We start from the raw sequence: 20,945 nt of genomic DNA, 5'->3' as shown, positions 1-20,945 counted from the left end.
CCCCCACTAAGAATCAATATAAAAGCTTCCTTCAATGAAGGTCTTTTGCAGATGGACCTATATAGCTCACTCAGCTGTCAGGACCCTTCTGTCCACTGAGAACTGCAGTTTCTCAGTGCAAAACTCCATTTTCCAATAGATCTGCCACTATAGAAGTCAGTCTCTTGGTAAACTGATTTCTATCCAACAATAAACTTTCATTTTGCAACTAATAATTTGGGAATGAGCAGCCCGATTTAAAGGAAATTCTTAACAACTCTTTTATTGCCACTAATCTCTAGACCACCAGGAACTGAGACCACTCAAACCCCATCATATTCACATTCAAAATTATAATTTTATTTGTGAATTTCCTTCCATCTTATTTGGACTATTTTCTTTCTCAGACTCTTATGTTTACCCTATTCGGGTTATCCTAGTCTTCTCTCCTCACACTCACCCTCTCACCTCACACTTCATTCACTCCTCCAAGAATCCTCCCACCCCTAGTCTCAATCCACACTCACTTTCAAAAGTCCTCCCATCACCTCCTCCTACCTTCCCCAAACCTAAGCCACATACCTCTCTAAAAGTCCCTCCTCTAGCCTGTTCCCGGTTTTCTCACCTCTTGATATATCCAGAAGACTTCTATATTCTTCCAGATATACAGTGTTTTCTCTTCAACCTAGATGATAGTGAAGTTCTAATATTAGTCCTCCATTCCCACCTGCTTTCTTTGTAATAGTTCTTCCTTTCATGCCTCATCTTTATATTTGTTCCCTTTTCCTTTCCTTATCCAATTTTGTTTTCTTAAAAATACTCCATCATACACCACTCAGCTCCAACCTTTTTTTTTTTAACAGCCTTAGTAATAATGACAGTTTTAAGAATAGTGATATTTTCATATGCATAATAAGTAAACATTTTGATTTTAGTGAGTGCCTTATAATGTGTTTTATATATATATATATATATATATATATATATATATATATATATATATATGCATACATAGATAGTTCAATTAATGCTTCTCCTTGTATAATTGAGTTTTTATATATATCGGATCTTTTATTTTTATTTTTTAAAATTTTTTTATTTTTAATGCACATTGCTTTATGAATAATGTTGGAGAAACATCAGAGAAAAAGAGAAAAACCATGAGAGAGAGAGAAAAAAAAAAACATAAAAGAAGTGAACATGACATGTATTGATTTACATTCAGTCTCCTTAGTTTTTTTAGTTTAGTTTAGTTTTTTTTTTTCCTGGATGCAGATGGTGTTTTCAAAGTATAATGGGATTGCTTGGATCAATGAACTACTGAAAAGAAGCAAGTCTTTCATAGTTGATCATTGCACATTCTTGCTGTTATTGTATACAATGTATCCCTGGTTCTTCTTGTTTTACTTAGCATCAGTTCCTGTAAATCTTTCCAAGTCTTTCTAAAATCAGCTTGTTCATTATTTTTTATAGTACAATAATATTCCATTACCTTCATATACCACAACTTGTTCAGCCATTTCCCAAATGATGAGCATCTACTCATTTTTCAATTCTTTACTACCACAAAAACAGCTGCTACAAACGTTTTTGCACATGTGGGTCCTTTCCCCTCCTTTCTTTTGGATCTTTTATATCAAATTTTTCTGTTGAGTTATGGTCTTTCTATTACAGATACCTGAAATTCTTTCAGTTCATTAATTGTCTTTTTTTTTTTTTTTTTTTTTTTTGATTCAGGATTTTACTCAACTTTGCTGAGTAAATATTTTTGGATGCAACCCTAGCTCTTTTTCTCTTTAAAATGTAATGTTCCAGGGCAGCTAGGTGATGAAGTGGATAGAGCACCAGGCCTGAAGTCAGGAGGACTTGAGTTCAAATATGACCTCAGACACTTAACACTTCCTAGCTGTGTGACCCTGGGCAAGTCACTTAATCCTAATTGCCTCAGCAAAACAAAACAAAACAAAACAAAAAAAACCCCTAAAATAAAATAAAATGTAATGTTCCAATACTTGCAGTATTTCAGAGCAGAAGCTATTAGGTATTGTGAAATAGGTATTTCCAAAGTATTAATTTTTTTTTCTTCTGGCTTGCAATATTTTCTCCTTAACCTGGGAGTTCTGAAAGTTAGCTATGACATTCCTGTAAATTTTCCTCATGAAATGTCTTTCATGTGGTGAATGGTAGATTTTTTTTTTCTATTTCTATTTTACCTTTTTATTCTAGAATTTTAGGGTAGTTTTCCTTAGTAATTTCTTGTAATATTATATCGAAAGACTTTTTTTGATCATAATTTTCAGGTAGTCCAAAAATTCTTATATTGTCTCTCCTCAATCTGTTTTCTGGATCAGTTGTTTTTCTAATAAATATTTCAGATTCTCTTCTACTTTTTCTAGTTCCACTATTTTTTGGTGTCTTGAAATATTATTTGATTGCTCTTGCCCAATTCTAATTTTCAAGGAGTTTTTTTCTTCCTTAAGATTTTGAATTTCCTCAAGCCATTCTTCAATTGATAAATAGTCAAAGGATATGAACAGACAATTTTCAGATGAAGAAATTGAAAATATTTCTAGTCATATGAAAATGTGCTCTAAATCATTATTGATTAGAGAAATGCAAATTAAGACAACTCTGAGGTACTACTACATACCTTTTAGAGTGGCTAAGATGACACAAAAAGATAATGACAAATGTTGGAGGGGATGTGGGAAAAGTGCAATACTAATACATTGTTAGTGGAACTATGAATGGATCTAACTATTCTAATGAGCAATTTGGAACCATGCTCAAAAAGTTATCATACTGTGCATACCCTTTGACTCAGCAGTATTTCTTATATGCCAAAAGAGATCTTAAAGGAAGGAAAGGGACCTACATGTGCAAAAATGTTTATGGAAGCCCTTTTTGGAGTGGCAAGAAACTGGAAACTGAATGGATGCCCATCAATTGGAGAATGGCTGAATAAATTATGGTATATGAATGCAATGGAATATTATTGCTCTGTAAGAAATGACTAACAGGATCATTTCAGAGAGGCCTGGAAAGATTTACATGAACTGATGCTGAGTGAAATGAGCAGATCCAGGAGATCATTATACATGGCAATAAGACTATACAATGACCAATTCTAATGGACATGTCTCTCTTCAACAATAAGATGATTCAAACCATTTCTAATTGTTCAGTGATGAAGAAAGCCATATACACCCAGAGAGAGGCCTGTGGGAATTGAGGATGGACCACAACATAGGATTTTCATGCTTTCTGTTGATGTTTGCTTGCATTTTGTTTTCCTTCTCAGGTTTTTTCCTTTCTGGATCCAATTTTTCTTGTGCAGCAACATAGCTGTATAAATATGTATACACATATTGGATTTAACATATATTTTAACATATATTGGACTACCAGCCATTTAGGGGATGGGGAGGGAGGGAGGGAAAAATTTGTAACAGAAAGTTTTGCAGGGGTCAATGCTGAAAAATTACCCATGCATATGTTTTGTAAATAAAAAGCTTTAATTAAAAAAAAGATTTTGAATTTCTTTTTCCAATTAGTTAACTTTCTTGGATTGTATTTATTTTTCCCTAACATTTTTCTTAATCTCCTTTATTTGATTTTTGAATTCCCTTTTAAGGTTTTCCAAAAACTCTTTTTTTGGGGCTTGTGACCATTTGATGGTTCTCTTTGAGTTGAAATGGCTTTTTTTTTTTAAACTTTACCTTCTTCTAAATATGAACCCACATCTATTACACCAAAATAATGATCTATGATCAGGTTCTTTTTCCTTTGCTTACTCATTTTATTTTGTTTTGTTTTATTTTTTAGCTGTTTATTATTATAATGAAATTTTAATCCTGTGTAGAGCTCAATCTCAGAGGCTCCTGTCTCTCTAAAACCTAAAAATGTACTTGCTTCCAAATAGTACCCATACTATATTCACCTGGATGTCCTTGATCCTTCTAGTCACAGCCCAGAATCACCTTTGGCCAATGCTGATAGGCCTGGCTTCCAGAAACAATGAGGTCTTCCCCCAGTCAGCTTGTCTGTTCTGTAGAGAATTCCTAGGAAGCTAGAAACTTTGGTAACTTGGATGTTCCCCTCCTCCTAACATTAATCAAGGGTGTATTTAAGCTTGAAGTCATAAGAAAACATAAGGTCTTAGCACAATTACTGGGGTATTGGGAACTTTACATAAGAATGAGTCTCTAAAAACTAACAACATGCTTCAGAGATTTAGATCAAAGAAAACAGAAACCATGAACAATGCCTTTCATAATAACAAATGGTTTTAAAATACATAAGCAACATAATTTCTCTTAATAAACTGCTCCGTTGAATTATCAGTAACCCCATCTCCTTATTTGCAACTGCCACTAGCCCATTTGAGTTGTGCTGGCCATGACATTGTTCCTTGGATAAAAGTGTGAGATAAAAATCTTGAAGTGAAAGTTTTTGAGGCTGTGAAGTGAAAATTGTGAAACTGAAAATTGTGAAGACTATGTTGTTGCCCTCAGTGATACTTTTTGTTGACTCAGCTGAGTAAGCCTGGATGCATTTACACTTCAGTCGGGCCAAATCTCATCCCCTAGAGACTCAAATTATTTTAGGAAAACAAATGCTTTATGCCTTTATTTTTGCTGCTCTACATTCATTTTCTGTCTGAGGAGGAAATATAGAGAGCCTGGAAATTTCTGACTTACTCCACCAACTTCCCAAAGTGCCCCAACTTACTGACTTTCCTATAGAGAATGAGAACCAAGGCTAGGCTTAATACTAAGCTTTTAAAATTTTGCTTAAACAGAATTTTTTTTTGAGCCTTAATTGTTCAATTGAAAATATTACAATTCCTTCCTTTATCTCACCTCATAATTTTACTATATGAGGGATGTAGTACTAGGAGTCACTTGGGCTAGTAGTACAGTTTTACCAAGACTGAAATAATTTGGACATGTGATGTTTAAAAAGTTTAAGAAACATAATTTCTAGATAATTAATAAAAGGGGGTCAATTGGCACTGACTAGTGCCAAAAGACCAATCATGGAATCCACTCAATTCTTGGTGTGACCTTGGAAGAGTGGGTGTTCCTAATAATGACAATCATTGGTTTACAAATAAGGAGAGAATGAATATTATAGTGAGAGGTGGACCCCTATAATAAGGGGCTGGGGACATGTTGTGTACTTCCAAATCTACCCAGCTTTGGGTAATTTAGTTATTCCCACCTAAACCTGAATAGAACATAATGGGCATAAATTCACCTAGACAAAATGGTTTGGATGAGGTAAATTTTTGGCAGGTTAGTAATATCTTTCAAAGGCTGGGCTTCAAACAAGGAAATAGGACAGGAAAAAAACCAACCCGAAATCTCCCCATAATTGGTTATTAATAATCATTTCTGTCACATATCTCTTAACTAAAAGTAAGTAGCTACAATATTCTTTGGTGTTTAAATTGGACTAAAAGTATTCCATTTATACCAAGAGAGACAACCTAAATGAAGGAGGTAGAATATTTAATTCTGCTTTTTGCAATGATTAGAACCAATATGGCTGCAGGTGAGAGTTCTGACTAATATTTACTATGCCTAAGAACAGTGATTGATCTCCTTGCTGCTTAGATGAAATACTATACTTGAAACAATATCTACATATTAGTAGTAGAGAGCAGTTCTTTGCTTCTATTAAGGATAGAGGCAAACTACAATGGACAAATCATGGTTCCAGAAGACCAGTTATGAAACCTACTTCTTTCTTTCTTGATAGACGGGTGGTAAATTATGAATACAAACTGTCATGCATACTGTCAGTCATGAGCACTGTGCCTACTGGTTTTGTTTAATTAATTTTTTTCTTGATTAGAAAAGAGAATTTTATAGAGCAGGGATGGATTAGGAAGTGACTATAGTATAAAAACCAAAATCAATAAAGTATTAAAAAGAGGAAAATGAAAACAAAAGAGATTTTACAATAGACAGAACTTGGTATGTCTAATCAAGTGCAAAGTATGGACAGAATCTAGGAGGTATGTTATACTCCAGAAGCCAGAAGAAAAGCATTAGGCAGAAAGTGATATATATGGTTTGATAACATTATTTATGAATTTAAATAACTATAAATTATTTTAAATGTTCTAATTAGTATGCTATCATTTAATAAGCATACTTTAAACATTTACTATATTCCAGTCACTGTGCTAAATAGTAGAGATGTTAAATAAATAAGTAAATGGAAGGCAAATATAGTTTTTTCCTCCTAAGGGCACTTAAATACAATGGGAATGACAACATATGTACAAAATAAATACAGAGTATATGGTTGATACCTAGAGGAGATGAGGCTAGCAGTTAGGATAACTAACTGAAAGGCCTACTGGAGGAGGTGGCCCTTAAGCTAACTCTGAAAAGAAGCCTGGAGAGGAATGAAAATATGGATGACATAGGTGTCTTTTTTGGAAAATGGAAGTTCTCAGGACATTGTACACAATAACACTATGGCATGATGATCTACTTAACTGTTCTCAGCAATACAATGATCCAAGACAATTCTGAAGGATTTTTAATAAAAGCTGTTCATTTCCAGAGAAAGAACTGATAGAGCCTGAGTACAAATCAAAGATGATTTTTCTTTATTTTTCTTGTTTTTTGTTTTGTTTTCTTTAACAGAATGATTTATATGGAAATATGTTTTGAATGACTATACATGTATAAACTTCCTCAAATTGCTTGCCTTCTCAGTAAGGGGGAAATGGAAACCAGGAGTGAATTTGGAATTCCAAATGTGAAAAGACAAAGGAATATGAAACAAAAATAGAACATTGTCATGTGACCAACAGAACATTAGGGAAGATTCGAAATATACAGCAATGAATTACCAGTTTAAGAAAGTATACATATTAGTAGAAGAAATTATATTCATGAATGTCCATCTTTTCTTTACTTCCTTATAAATTATTCCTTTGTTCTCTGATACATACCTTTTTTACTTTATTCTTCTCCCCCCCCTTTTATCTCTCTTATCTCCCCCCAGAAGGCAATAGTTAAGAAAGGATATATTTACATATACATATATAGATATATAGAAAAAAATGTTTAAATTATTTTTACATGTATTTGGGAAAAATAAAATATTTAAAAAAATTGAATTTCTGAGATAAACCAGCTAATGAGGAGAGGCTAGAAGGGTGAAGGGTATTTCCAATGTGAGAAGACCTAGAATTTAGTGAACTTTTAGTGAAAAGAGGTTTATGAAGTATTGTAGAGAACAAGGGAGAATCAGGAATACAGCTTTGAGAAGGGAAATGGAATATTCTCTTGGAGGAATGATCACAAGGTTCACAGAGAAGAGTAGAACTTAAGAAGACTCTAGAGATAGGAAGGGATGGGATTATTAAGAGCTTTAAATGCCAAAGGACTTTATATATTAACCTAAAGGTATTAGTGAGCCATTGGAATTTAATGAACAGGTGGGTGGCATGGGCAAACCTTTGTATTAAGAAAATCATTTTGAAGCTTCTGTTGTTTAACTGTTTTCAGTCATGACTGCCTCTTTGTGATACCTTTTGGAGTTTTCTTGGCAAAGATTCTAGAGTGGTTTGCCTTTATCTCTCTCCTAGTTCAGGCCTTTATCACTCCAAAACTATACTTTTCAGTGACCTCCTAATTGTTCTTCCTCCCTCATTCTATCTTCTACTCTGCAGACAAGGGACAGCTAGGTGGTGCAGTCCATGGTGACAAGCTTGGAGTCAGGAAGACCTGGATTCAAATCTGGTCTCAAATACTTATTAGCTGTGTGAACTTGGGCAAGTCACTTAACCCTGTTTGCCTGGCTAGATAGGTGGGGTGTGGAACAAGATTTGAGGATGGCACTAAAATTTCTTACTCAACAATAAATAATGGGGAAATTCAGTAGGGGAAAAGGTCTGAAGGGGAAAACAATGAGCTCTGTTTTGGACATTTGGTGATTTGAGATTGGAATTAGGGATGGAAAAATCTATTTGGGAAGCATCTGCATAGAAATGATAAGGGAATTTATGAAAGATAATGAGATCATCAAGGGAGAAAATATATAGAGAAGGGGAGCCAGACCAGGGCTCCACAAATAGTAGACCTGACAGTGATGAAGATATAGTAAAAGAGATGAAAGCAAGGAATTGCTCAGATAGAGCAGATAAGGAATAACAGTCACAAAAACCCAGAGAGGATAGATTATCCAGGAGCACATGGCCAATGGTGTCAAATGAAGTAGAGTGAGAAGGATAAAAACTGAGAAGAGATCCTTAAAGTTGGCAATTAAAAGATCATTTGTAACTTTGGAGAAAGCAATTTCAGTTGAATGATGAGGTCAGAAGCCAGATTGAATAGTGTTTTAAAAGGATTAAGAGTAGAAGACATGGAGGCATTGATTGCAATTAGATTTTTCAAAGAGTTTAGCTGAGAAAGAAAAATAAAATAATCATAAGTAGGACACAGCAGGTTAGCAAAGGCTCAGTGTTGATTACTCCAAATCTTCCATCATACCATGAGGCTAACTCCCAAGAAATATTTAGCTAGTTTCTCTCCTTAAAGCCGGAGGAACTAACGCTGAGAATTCTAATACTAGTATCACAAATCCCCACCAGTGCACTTCTTCCTCATAGATGATATCCATTAGCCATCCAGAATTAAGCAGCTTTTAGAAATAGGTATTTACTAAGGTGGATTGATAAGAACAATTGATACAAAACTTCCCTCCAAACTTGGGTAATATATTTTCCTAATAAATACAGAGTGCAGAGGAAAGTGGATTCAAGCTTAGAGAAAAAAAATGATACAAAGGAGTTTCTCATAGCTCCTGGTTGCTGGGAATCTTTTTCTCCCCTTCATAGAACCATCATTCTCTTTAGGCATAATTTAATTTTCCATTGAGCTGCTTGAAAATTCTTGAAGTCCCACATTCAGTTACAAAAGCCCTTATGGAGTTGTGAACCACAGTTTAAGAAGTTGGGTTCTAGAGATTGTCAATGTCCTGGGCCCACAATTTAGAATGAGAGATATCAGCTGCATTGCCTTTGAGAAATTACTTGGTAATCCTTTGTCTGATGCCATAAAACCTAGTTTCTTTAACACCAATATTCACAGAGTGATGTTATATGACTGTGTATCATAAATCAGTACAATCTCAGAAGATTCTAAATTACAGCTAATACAAAGAGCAATTGAAAAATGTTTATAAATTGTAGAATCTAACCAATGATAATTTGCAAATGAAAATGGTACTAGGGGCTAAATAGATAGATACCATTCTAGAGAAATTTTACAAGCAATACTTCTAGTGAAGAAGATGGATCCTCTCTATAAGGCATAGATAAGGATTGCCCAAAGGAAGAAGGCATGGGAGTCTATTCATACTGATAAAACCATGGATCTAATAAAGTATCAAGACTTGCCTTTTAAATATTTCACCTCTCTTTATTTTTCACGTGTAATTTTTTTTTTATCATCATTATCTACAAGAAGAAACATTCTTTTCCTGTGTGACAAAATTTCCTCTCCTCCCTAAATTTCTTCTGTCAGCAGTTTAGAATATAGACAGGGTTTTTGTTGTTTAGCTATATAAATTCTATCTAGAATTCTCAGGTGAACTGAAAGACTTGAAAAGGCTCCCCAGAAAAAGGAAGAAGCCATGATGAGTAGTGTAAACCAAAGGAGAATCAGAACAAAAAGAACATGGAAGAATGCTGGGCAGGAGCAGTAGATGATGGAGACATTCAGATATGGGCCATGAGAAACACCTCAGATACTACCAGCTATGTGATCCTGGGCAAATCAATTAACCTTTATCTGCCTTAGTTTCCCCAACTATAGAGTTGTGAGGATCTAATATGATAACATGTGCTTTTAAGTGCTTATTTCCTTCCCTTCTCATTCCTCTCTCCCCTTAGTCCACATTAAAACTGAGTTTCCCAGATGCTAATAGATTTCTTTGTTTCTGTTTTTCATTGTTCTTTCCCAGCTGCCTCAACTTGCTCAGAAAATCTCCACTTTGTAAAGGAAGGGTTCAGTGAGTACAGAACATAAACCAGAAGGGTGGAGAACAATGATTTTATCTTCTTCCTAATTGTTTTTCTGACCACTAGCTTTATTTGTATGTAATTCAAAAAACAATCATGAGAGCTACTTTAATTAATGCTCCAGCTTTGCACATTGCCCAGGTTGGGATTGTTGCTTGGAAAAACTACTCTAGATTTAGATAAGTTTATGGGTCAGAATTTCTTAAAAATCATAATTTCTGGGCCTCCAGCTGTATAGTTCATATCAGTCAGCTAAGTGATACATTAGGTTGAATCAAAAGACCAGTATACAAAACACAGTGACCCCTTTCCCTCCCCAAAGGCTCCCAAACCCCAACAACAACCACAAACTCCAAATGCATATACAGACACTCTATTTTCAAGATTCACCTGATACCCCAATCATCTATGACTGGCTTACAAATGAAACTAGGGACAGAACAAGTTTTTATTCTCTCAGTGCACATCATGCACATCTATTGGAAATGAAACCTTGCTAATCTCTTTATATTTATATGATTATATATTAAACAGGATTTCTGTTTGCCACATACTCTTCTAGAGGTGATCAATGCCATAGGATTTCTCTTCCTTCTTTTCTTTTTCCCCTCCTTAAATTCAGGGATTCATGCTGGCATTAAGTTTTTGCATAAGGGAGCTAGGTAGTACCATGGATAGATAGAGTGCTGAATCCCTGAGTCAAGAAGTTTAGCTGCAGACTCTTCATGACCTTATGGACCATACTGGAGAGTGATTTGCTATTTCCTTCTTCAGTGGATTAAGGCAAACAGAGATTTAGTGATTTGCCCAATCCTCTATCCACTGGGCTTCCTCTGAGTCAAGAAGACCTGAACCTAACCCTGAACCAAGCCATCTAATCTGTTTGCCTTAGTTTCCTCAATTAAGGGATAAAAATAAAATCTACCTCAAAAGGTTGTGGTCAACAAGACAAGCTCAGGAAATAAGACAAAGGCCACTCCTGCAGGCTGGACATATTCCCAGAATTTAAGCATGGTTTTAAATATGGGATCACTTAGACTGACTTTGCACAAGTGGTGACTTTGCACATCTGATACAAAGTAGGTCATTATAAATGCTTCTTCCCTTTCTCTTTTCTATCCTTAACCATCTTCACATTTTATCCTCACATTGAAGTGATGAGGTCCTGGGTTACTAAGTGGATTGGCAGAAAAAGTCTGAAGTTCTGATAATATTATAATAGCCTCTGAGACAAGCAGGGAAGGGCACTGCTGGAGATCAGCTCAGCCTTATAGTCCCACTCTTGTGGAGGTCTTGTATAACCCCATCTTACTGTATCCAATCAGAAAGCAAAGTTATAAATCTATCTATGGTCCACACCATCTTCACTCAATCCCTTTTGGGTTCTGCCTCCTGGTAGCTTTCTTTCCATCCTGTCCCCCATGCTGATGTGGCTGATGTAGCAAATAATGTGGCACCAGTGATATATTTTAGGAGAAGCACCAAAATTTTGGGGTTCAGTCATGTGGAGAATTCACAGTGGCCATTCTTTTTGACAAAAGGTAGGTTTATTTGGGAAAAGAAGTTACAGACAAAACACAGCATACAACAGACACCAGGAATAGTAAATATGAAATGGAGTAGGAGAGCAGATAAAAGACAAGTTTCTCAATGGAGCTTACAATTTCCCAGTGGAAAGGGAGTACCCCATGAGGTTGGGGCATGTCTTTAGCTGGCAGACTAAATCCTGAAAGGGACTTAGCACCCTAAAAGAGTTAGTTAGCTGTAAGGAGAAGTGGGGTTGAGAAGATAATAGGTTTAGGAGAGACATCACATAGCAAGAGGGAGGGCTAAAGGGAAAGAGTATCCTGGCAGATTGAACCAAAGGAGGACAGTAAACATGGCATGGGCCATTAACAGATTTAATAAAGAGAAAATTTAACCTCGGGAACATGACTAGGATTTCTGATAAGGCATAGAAGAGAGTGGGCCTCAGGAGTTTGACATAATTTGGATTTCTGACTGAACCATGGAGCTAAACTAATCTCTATTAGAACTTTTTCCCTACCTGCTCCAGGGAACAATTTTATCTATGTTCCAATTTCTTTCTGTCAATCACACCCAGTTATCCAGGACCTCATCAATGCCTCATGGTGTATTTTTCCATTCCCCTTCCTTCCCCCATACCTCTTGGTGTTTTTCCTCCTTATAGCTAACTCTTTTAGGGTGCTAAACTTCTCTATGGATTTAGTCTCTCATTCAATGGCATATTCTTACCTCATGGTATTTCCTTTCTCCTGGTTAATTGTGAGTTCCACTGGGGAACTTATCTTTTCCATTGTTAATTGTTATATCCTCTCCCAAATCTATTTCATATTTATCATTCCTGGTAAAAATAGAATTTATCATTCTACTATGTTATATATTATATATATGCTATAATATCTATTATATATATATATATATATATATATATATATATATATATATACCATTCTATCTTATCTATTCATTTTTTTCTGTAACCTCTCTCCTAAATAAATGTCCCTTTTGGCAAAGAGAATGGCCATTGTGAATTTTTCACACTTATTTCAAATTAGGACCACATCAAAAGGGCAAACCAAATATTTGATATTCTAATTAAAGTTATATCTCATCTTGAAAATGCTGATTCAAGAATTCTTGAAATGTAAACAATTCCTGGATACTAGTTTATATCAAGGGCTCTTTTTTGTGTAATTGATAAGGTGATACTCTGTAGTTCAGTGAAGCAAATGATCTGTAAGTTTTCAATGACTGTATTTTATTTTTCAATTCCAAACTTTATGTCCCTAGGTTTATTACAAAATTGCTTTTATTTACTTTTTTTCCCAGGCACTGGGAAATGTTTAAGAAATTCTTCATCTTCTGCATTCATATCTTAACAACTGCAAAAACAAATGAAAATACTCCAAAGTACAAAACTCACCATAATTATTATATATGCAGCACATTCACATTCTTGAATTTGTTCTTGTAAATTCTAGACAGTACCAATACTCATGCTAAGAGCAATCTAATAGGCACATGTAAAACTTTTTTATTGTAATATGGGAGCCACCTGCCAGTGGTTGCTGGAGGTCTAACTCGGACCTGTAGAATGGATCTCTTCATATGAGAGGATGATGATGATACAAGGAGACTGAGAGGCAATTGCGTTGAGTGACCTCTCTTTACTGTAAGTATCCTTTGCTTCAAGTAGAACACAGGTGGTCACGCCCTCCTTGTCTTCTTAGAAAGGGTGAGAGCACCAAAGGGAGGTGGGGAGCCAAACCAAACATTGTCAGCAGGTTCCTCTGGCCTGAAGGGTCTTATACCTTACCCAGAGCTCCCCCACTATCTGTGGCTCTTTACATCTGCTTTCTTTTGTTTTAGTTGAAACAGGTATATATAAATCCATCAGTAAGGGGAGGTATTATACAAGTAAGTAGTAATGTAACAAACACTATGAATCAACAAGGTATTATAAAAGATTTCCATGAATCCTAGAAGGAGGGTATATAACAATCACATACACCTCCATCAGCAGCCAAGAGATAGTCTAAAACCAATATACTGTCCATCACTTCCTATGTCAGAGAATCCAATAATTCCTGCAGGTTTTGAACTGCAATAGTCTCATTAACAATTTTTGATGTTCATGAGTCAATTGTCATACACATTGGGTTAACAGTCATGCTTTTTCATTAGCACATGTAGTCAGAGATAGAACCACCCAATGTTTCTTGGGCCTTCTTCATTTTAAGGGTCTTTTCTTTGTCCATTTCTCTCTGATGAACAAGGTGAATACGATTAGTCAGCACCTATCTGATTCCTTCTCCATCTGTAGAGATACAAGCAAACCTTCTCCCCCAAGCAATTGACTTATTTGGTCCCTTCCATTAATCACTTCCTGGATCTCTCCATATCAGCTGGCGATTAGCTAAAGATAGTGTAGTTGCTAGTACGGGACACTGACCTTTCAATGGGTTATAAAATCTACCTGCCAGAGCCAGTGCATCTTTATCAAAAATCAAGAAGTTAATTGTATAAAGAGCTAAATTTAGAAGTTCTCTATATTTAGAAGAAGGGTTACATGTGGCTCCCCCTTTCTTTTGTTTTTGGAGGAGCGTCTTAATGTCTCTGTTTCTCTTCTCTACTATTGCCTGTTCTTGAGGATTAAAAGGTATGCCAGTGGTGTGTAAAATCTTATACTGTGCACAAAATTGTGCAAAATGTTTAAAAGTATATGCAGCTCCATTATCTGTTTTTATTGTTTGTGGCACATCCATAATTGTAAATGCTTGTATAAGGAATTCAATAACCACTCAGGCTGTTTCTTTTGCTGCTGGTATTGCAAAAGTGAATCCTGAAAAGGTGTCTATTATAACATGGATAAAAGACAGATGACCAAAAGATTTGCCAAATTTCACTGGGACTCAAACCACGAGGTTTCTTCCCTGGAGGGATCATAGGAGCGTGGAAAGGAAGACAACTTGTAAGCTTTTTATTATGCTCCTAGCTTCCTCTTTTGTTATCCCAAATTGCAGACATAAAGCTCAAGCAGCCTAATGATATTTAGAATGAAATTCTTGGACTGCCTGAAATAAAGGAGTATTGGCAAATTGGTTAGAAGGTGATCTGCCTTTGAATTTCCATAAAAAATAGGACCTGGAAATCCACTATGAGAGTGGACATGCATGATATAAATCTTACCTAGATGCTTTCTCATTTGCTCTTGAAGTTCCCTAAAGAGCTAATATATATTAGAAGCTACACATTTTATTTGGGCTGTGGCAATTCTTTGTACCACACCTAATTGAATAGGTTGAATAAGATACTATATTTACATCTCCTGGATAATAAGTAAGAGCTAGCATAATTGCATACATTTCATTTTGCTGAATGGACTGAAAAGGAGTTCTGACTGCTCTCTTTATAGCTAAGTTATGAGAGTATACAGCACAAATATTATATTTGGATGCATCTGTAAAGATAATTGGTCTCCACTGATGCATTGTTGGTGGAGTTGTGAACGAATCCAACCATTCTGCAGAGCAATCTGGAATTATGCCCAAAAAATTATCACACTGTGTATAGCCTTTGATCCAGTAGTGTTACTACTGGGCTTATACCCCAAAGAGATACTAAAGAAGGGAAAGGGACCTGTATGTGCCAAAATGTTTGTGGCAGCCCTGTTTGTAGTGGCTAGAAACTGGAAAATGAATGGATGGCCATCAATTAGAGAATGGTTGGGTAAAATTGTGGTATATGAATGTTAGGAATATAATTGTTCTGTAAGAAATGACCAGCAGGATGAATACAGAGAGGCTTGGAGAGACTTACATGAACTGATGCTAAGTGAAATGAGCAGAACCAGAAGATCATTATACACTTAAACAACAATACTGTATAAGGATGTATTCTGATGGAAGTGGATTTCTTTGACAAAGAGAATATCTAACTCAGTTTCAATTGATCAATGATGGACAGGAGCAACTACACCCAAAGAAAGAACACTGGGAAATGAATGTAAACTGTTTGCATTTTTGTTTTTCTTGCCGGCTTATTTTTACCTTCTGAATCCAATTCTTCCTGTGCAACAAGAGAACTGTTTGGTTCTGCACACATATATTGTATCTAGGGTATACTGTGACATATTTAACATGTATAGGACTGTTTGCCATCTGGGGGCAGGAGTGGAGGAAGGGAGGGAAAAAGTCGGAACAGAAGTGAGTGCAAGGGATAATGTTGTAAAAAATTAGCCAGGTATGGATTCTGTCAATAAAAAGTTATAATTATTAAAAAAAAAAAAAGATACTTGGTCCTCTAAGATGAATCTTAAAAACCTTTTCTTCAAAAATCCATTGCCAATTATGTAATAGTCTAGTTATCTTTAATGGAGATTCGTGTGTAAAATTTGGAGCTGTGGCCAATAAGATTTGCCACTCTGGGATGGTTTCACAGCATACATTAATTTGTGCATTGATATAAAAGGTGTATATTTTGTCAGGTCTTATTCCAGATAATTGTACTACTCTCTTAATGGCCTTTAATAAGATTCTAGTCACAAGCACTGGGTAAGGAGTAAGGCTTTGTTCTGGTTGTGCTGGGAGGTTCACCATTCTATCACACTGTCTCCTTGATGAAGGACTGCTATGGGTGCCTCTTTTGTAGCAAAAACTGGTATTTCCAAGAGTTTTTGAGTCACTCTTTCAACCACACTGGATAAAGCCAGTTCAACATCTCTCAAAGCCTCTTGAGGTTCTTTTTTAAGCTGACGTGGTGAATTTAAAGCGCTGTCTCCTCTTAAAATGTGATATAATGGTTGTAATTGATAGGTAGTTAAGCATAACACTGGATGCATTCACTGGATATCTATCAACTTCTGAAAGTCATTTAAGGTGTTTAACTTCTCTCTTCGTAAAGAAAGTTTTTGTACTGTAAGCACCTTAGGATATACGTCACATCCTAATAATGAAAAGGAGTGTGCATTTGAATTTTTTCTGGGGCTATATACAATTGATAGTTCCTTATGTTTCTATGGTCTTTTGTAGACATGCTTCTAATATTTGCAGGTGCACACCCCAAAATATCATCCATGTAATGTAACAATATTACATTTGGAAATGCTTTTCTTACAGGATTAAGAGCAGCAACCACATTGTTTGATACATAATAGGGCTATTTTTCACTCCCTGTGGCAAAACTGTCCATTCAAATCTTTTATAAGGCTCAGATAAATTAACACTGGGTACTGAAAAAGCAAATCTTTTCATATCCTCCTTATCCAGAGGGATAGAATAGAAACAATCCTTAATGTCTATAACCCAAAGAGGTCATTCCCTAGGCAATTGAGTAGGAGATGGAAGACTAGGCTGAAGAATTCCGATTGTCTCCATCTGTTCATTTACTTTTCTCAAATCAGTCAACATCCTCCATTTTCCAGATTTCTTTCTTTCTTTCTTTCTTTCTTTCTTTCTTTCTTTCTTTCTTTCTTTCTTTCTTTCTTTCTTTCTTTCTTTCTTTCTTTCTTTTTTTTTTTAACAACAAATACAGGGAAATTCCAAGGACTTAGAGAAGGTTGTAAGTGGCCTTGTTCAAGTTGCTTCTATACTATATCTAATAAGGCCTGAATTTTTTCCCTTGTTAAGGGCTATTGTTCCACCCATACTGGTTTATCAGCTTTCCATTGAATGGGAACAGGTGAAAGTGCTGGCAGACCTTTTGATGTGTTGGCCCATTTAATTATCCCAACTAAAAAAAGTCTTACCATGTCTCTTTTCCCTTTTTTTCCCTGCAGGTTACCAAAGGAACTCTCCTGGGAGGATCCTATTCACAAATAGCTCTCAAGCGCTGCTGCTTATGTTTCTTGTGATTCTTGTGCCCCGTGTTCAGGTGCCATATGTTGTGATACGGGAGCTACCTGCCAGTGGCTGCTGGAGGTCTAACTCAGACTTGTAGAATGGATCTCTTCATGTGAGTGGATGATTCCTGAGGACCCTGGGGATAAGTCTAGCCAGCAGCATATAACTCTAGCATTTTAGCAGAAGGAGATGCTGTGCACTGGAGCAAGAGTTCCCAAATCCATCAGGGCACCGTGACATCAAATGGGGAGTGGGAATAGGTGTGGTTTGTTGGCTCTTTACTCATATCCAGTTCTAGGTCACACATCCAGGGTGGATAGGTTAGGGATTTGTACTCATGGCAAACCAACAGAAGGAGTAATGACAGATCCTATCCCATGCAATAAGCAAAGAGCCAGATCAAATTGCAGGATATTAGCTTTGACCCCAGAAGCAGAGGAGGGTCTCAGTTTCTGCCTCTAACCTAATTTAAAACCTGTAGAGGAACAACCAGAGCAAACTGATAATGAGTGAGTCCACTGGCAGTCTCCTGTCTGCCCTAGATTCAGATCAGGAACTTACAGAACTCAAATCATTGTGGAAGAAATTAGACTTTCCCCTAGATCAACCTACCATGAAAACACTGAAAGCCTGCAGATCCCCAATATTGTCTTTGAGAGCCTGGAATAATAAACTACTCAATATTGCAAGAAAGCAACAACAAGACAAGCCTACACCTTCTCTCCAGAAGTGCACAGAGCCCAGCTCATCTGGTATGAGGGAGTAGAAAAAATGAGAAAACAACAATACCCCCCACCCCCCACGATTCCACCATAAAAAATTACTATGATGACAAGGACATTCTAGACACAAACCCAAAAAAAGAAAATGACTTCAAATCATCTATAAACAAAGACTCGACTTGAACACAACTGCAACTAAAATTCCTGAAAGGAATGAAGCAAGAGTTTAAAAAAGTTTAGAATATTTTAATAAATAAACACTAATAGAAAAAAAAAAAAACAGGAAAAGAAATGAGAATTAGCAAAGAGATGTTCGGTTTTTGTCCTTCATTTTCAAAGAAAATCATGACATCAGGAAGGCCATACCATGACTTGCAAGTGAATTGGATTTCAGTGAGGGACAGCTGTGCAAAGTCACCAGCTTCACTCTTTCCTCTGGAGCCCTCCAGAATGGTTGGATCATTTCACAACTCTACCAACAATGCATTAGTGTCTCAGTTTTCCCAGTCTCCTCCAACATTCATCATTATCATTTCCAATCATTTTAGCCAATCTGATAGGTGTGAAGTGGTATCTCAGAATTGTCTTAACTTGCATTTCTCTGATCAATAATGATTTTGAGCATTTTTCATATGACTAAAATGACTTTAATTTCCTTGTCTTAAAGTTGTCTATTCATATTCTTTGACCAATAAAAATATATATTGCAAAATAGCATCACACATTGTGGGAGGAGAAAATTGGGATAAAGGTAGGGGTATGGTGGTAAATATAAAATGTGTAGGACGTATTTTTAAGTTTATAATATTAATATTTTTTCATCATTTCCTTAAGTCTAGACAATCAACAAAATAGTAAATCAAATCCTGATTTGTAACCTTTGTTAATTTCCAAAGTACTCACGTTGAAAATTTTACAATCAGCTCTCTGGAGTTAGTTTGTTCTGGCTTTATCATATCCTTGAGGAGAGTCTAGCTTTAGATAAAACACTAGCCATGCTGTAGTTAACCTCCCTCTCCATGTAAATGCCTTTCTGGTTTTCCAGCCCATGTAGGAGGGGAGGAAACAGAACCAAGCCAAAATGCTATAAAGGAAGGTTAATTCTATTGCAGGGAAAGTAAGGGTGTAGCCCAAGAGGAAGCCAACAGGAAGCTGATCAGATTCCTGCAATAGTTGAACTTAAACCCAAAATGATAAAAGGGAAAGATTAATCTGAAGACAAATAAATTAGTAAAAAGCAGGGAGTGGGAAAGGAGGAGAAAATGAAACATGAACAGACTAATCCAGATTAACCTAAAGATGAATTGCTCCCCAAAACAGAGAAACAAAAAGTAGGATCCTGAATTCTTATTCAGCTGGAAAGAAATAATCCAAGTCAATGAACATCTGTTGAAGCATATTCCTTCAAGGAATTTTCCAGAGCTCAAGAACAAAAAGTTTAAGAGTGAGTGGATAAGGGTGGGCAAGCAATTTAGACCATCTCTAGCCTAGTTGGGAATCATTATTGCCTTTCTTTCCTTCCTCTTCCATCTTGTCCTTCACCCCAAGGAATGGAGCCATGATATGTCTTTGCAGTTACCTCTTCTTCATTTCAACTATTATAGATAAATAAGACATGGATCATAAAGGAGGAATGTATTAAGGATTATTTGTTCTACAATACTGTTGATCCCAAAACTGTTTTTTAATACAATGTGACTTTTTCAAGGCTTATAAACATTATCTCAGGTTAATTTGTGGGTAGAGAAATTATGTCCAAGGGCATAGTGGAGGATGAGGCCAGAAGGAACTCACTTGGGACATTTTCCTAGGTTAGAAATATCTGTTTTGGGGATAATGTTAAATCACTTAATATTGTTGGAAAATTTGTGCCTGAAACAGTATAGCATTAAAATTTTTTTTGACACATCTCATGCAAAATCTTTTAATAGTTGTCTCTATTACTTCACTTCTACTATAACCAGAGGAATATTTTTACCACCTATTTTGCAAACATAAGTCTTTTAGTAGCTTTAGAAATCCATTAAAAATATATATATTTAAAAATAGGATCCCAGTTTATCCTCCCCTTTAAAAATTTTAAGATTAAAGGAATCAAATATTTACTAGTGGTTACTTTTTTCTGTACAACAAGAACTTAAAAGAATATTGATTCAGGCAGATATAGACTATCTTGCACTTAGGTTTAACATTTCATAGGAAGTTTTTATATTATGGGAAGAGAAACATGATAACAGATCACAATTTGGAGTCATGAGCATGAATTGCAAAAATCTTAATGTTTTAATTCCCCATGGTGCTCTAATAGAATTCTGAGTCTTATGTTCAGAAGACCAGTTCATATATAACCTCAGACACCAATTGTATGATCCTGAGTGAATGACTTAATCTGGCACATAGTAAATCTTATATAAATGTTAGTTTTATATTTGTTGTTATTTCCAGAGCTCTTGGACTTCTGAAATCCTGGGTTGTTTACATTAGGGCCTGATGAGAGATGGTATGTCCTTTCCTTCTCCAACTTATTTTACAGATGAGGAAATTGAGGCAAACAGGGCTAAATGGTTTGTCCAGGATCATACAACTAATAAGTGTCTGAGGCTAGCTTTGAATTCAGATCTTCCTGGTTACACATCCAGCACTTTATCTACTATGCTACCTTTATGCCCCTTTACTATTAAATATTGAGGCAGGCAGCAAATTGGACCAGGTATAGGACTTGAAATCAGGAAGACTTGAGTTCAAATTCTGACTGAAACTCTTATTAGATGTGTAACCCTGAGAAAATCTATTAACTTCTTGGTGCCTCAGTTTTCCTATGGCTAAAATGAG

The sequence above is a fragment of the Sarcophilus harrisii genome, chromosome 1, assembly GCF_902635505.1.
Source record: "Sarcophilus harrisii chromosome 1, mSarHar1.11, whole genome shotgun sequence".
Lineage (NCBI taxonomy): Eukaryota > Metazoa > Chordata > Mammalia > Dasyuromorphia > Dasyuridae > Sarcophilus > Sarcophilus harrisii.
This window is presented reverse-complemented; position numbering follows the sequence as displayed.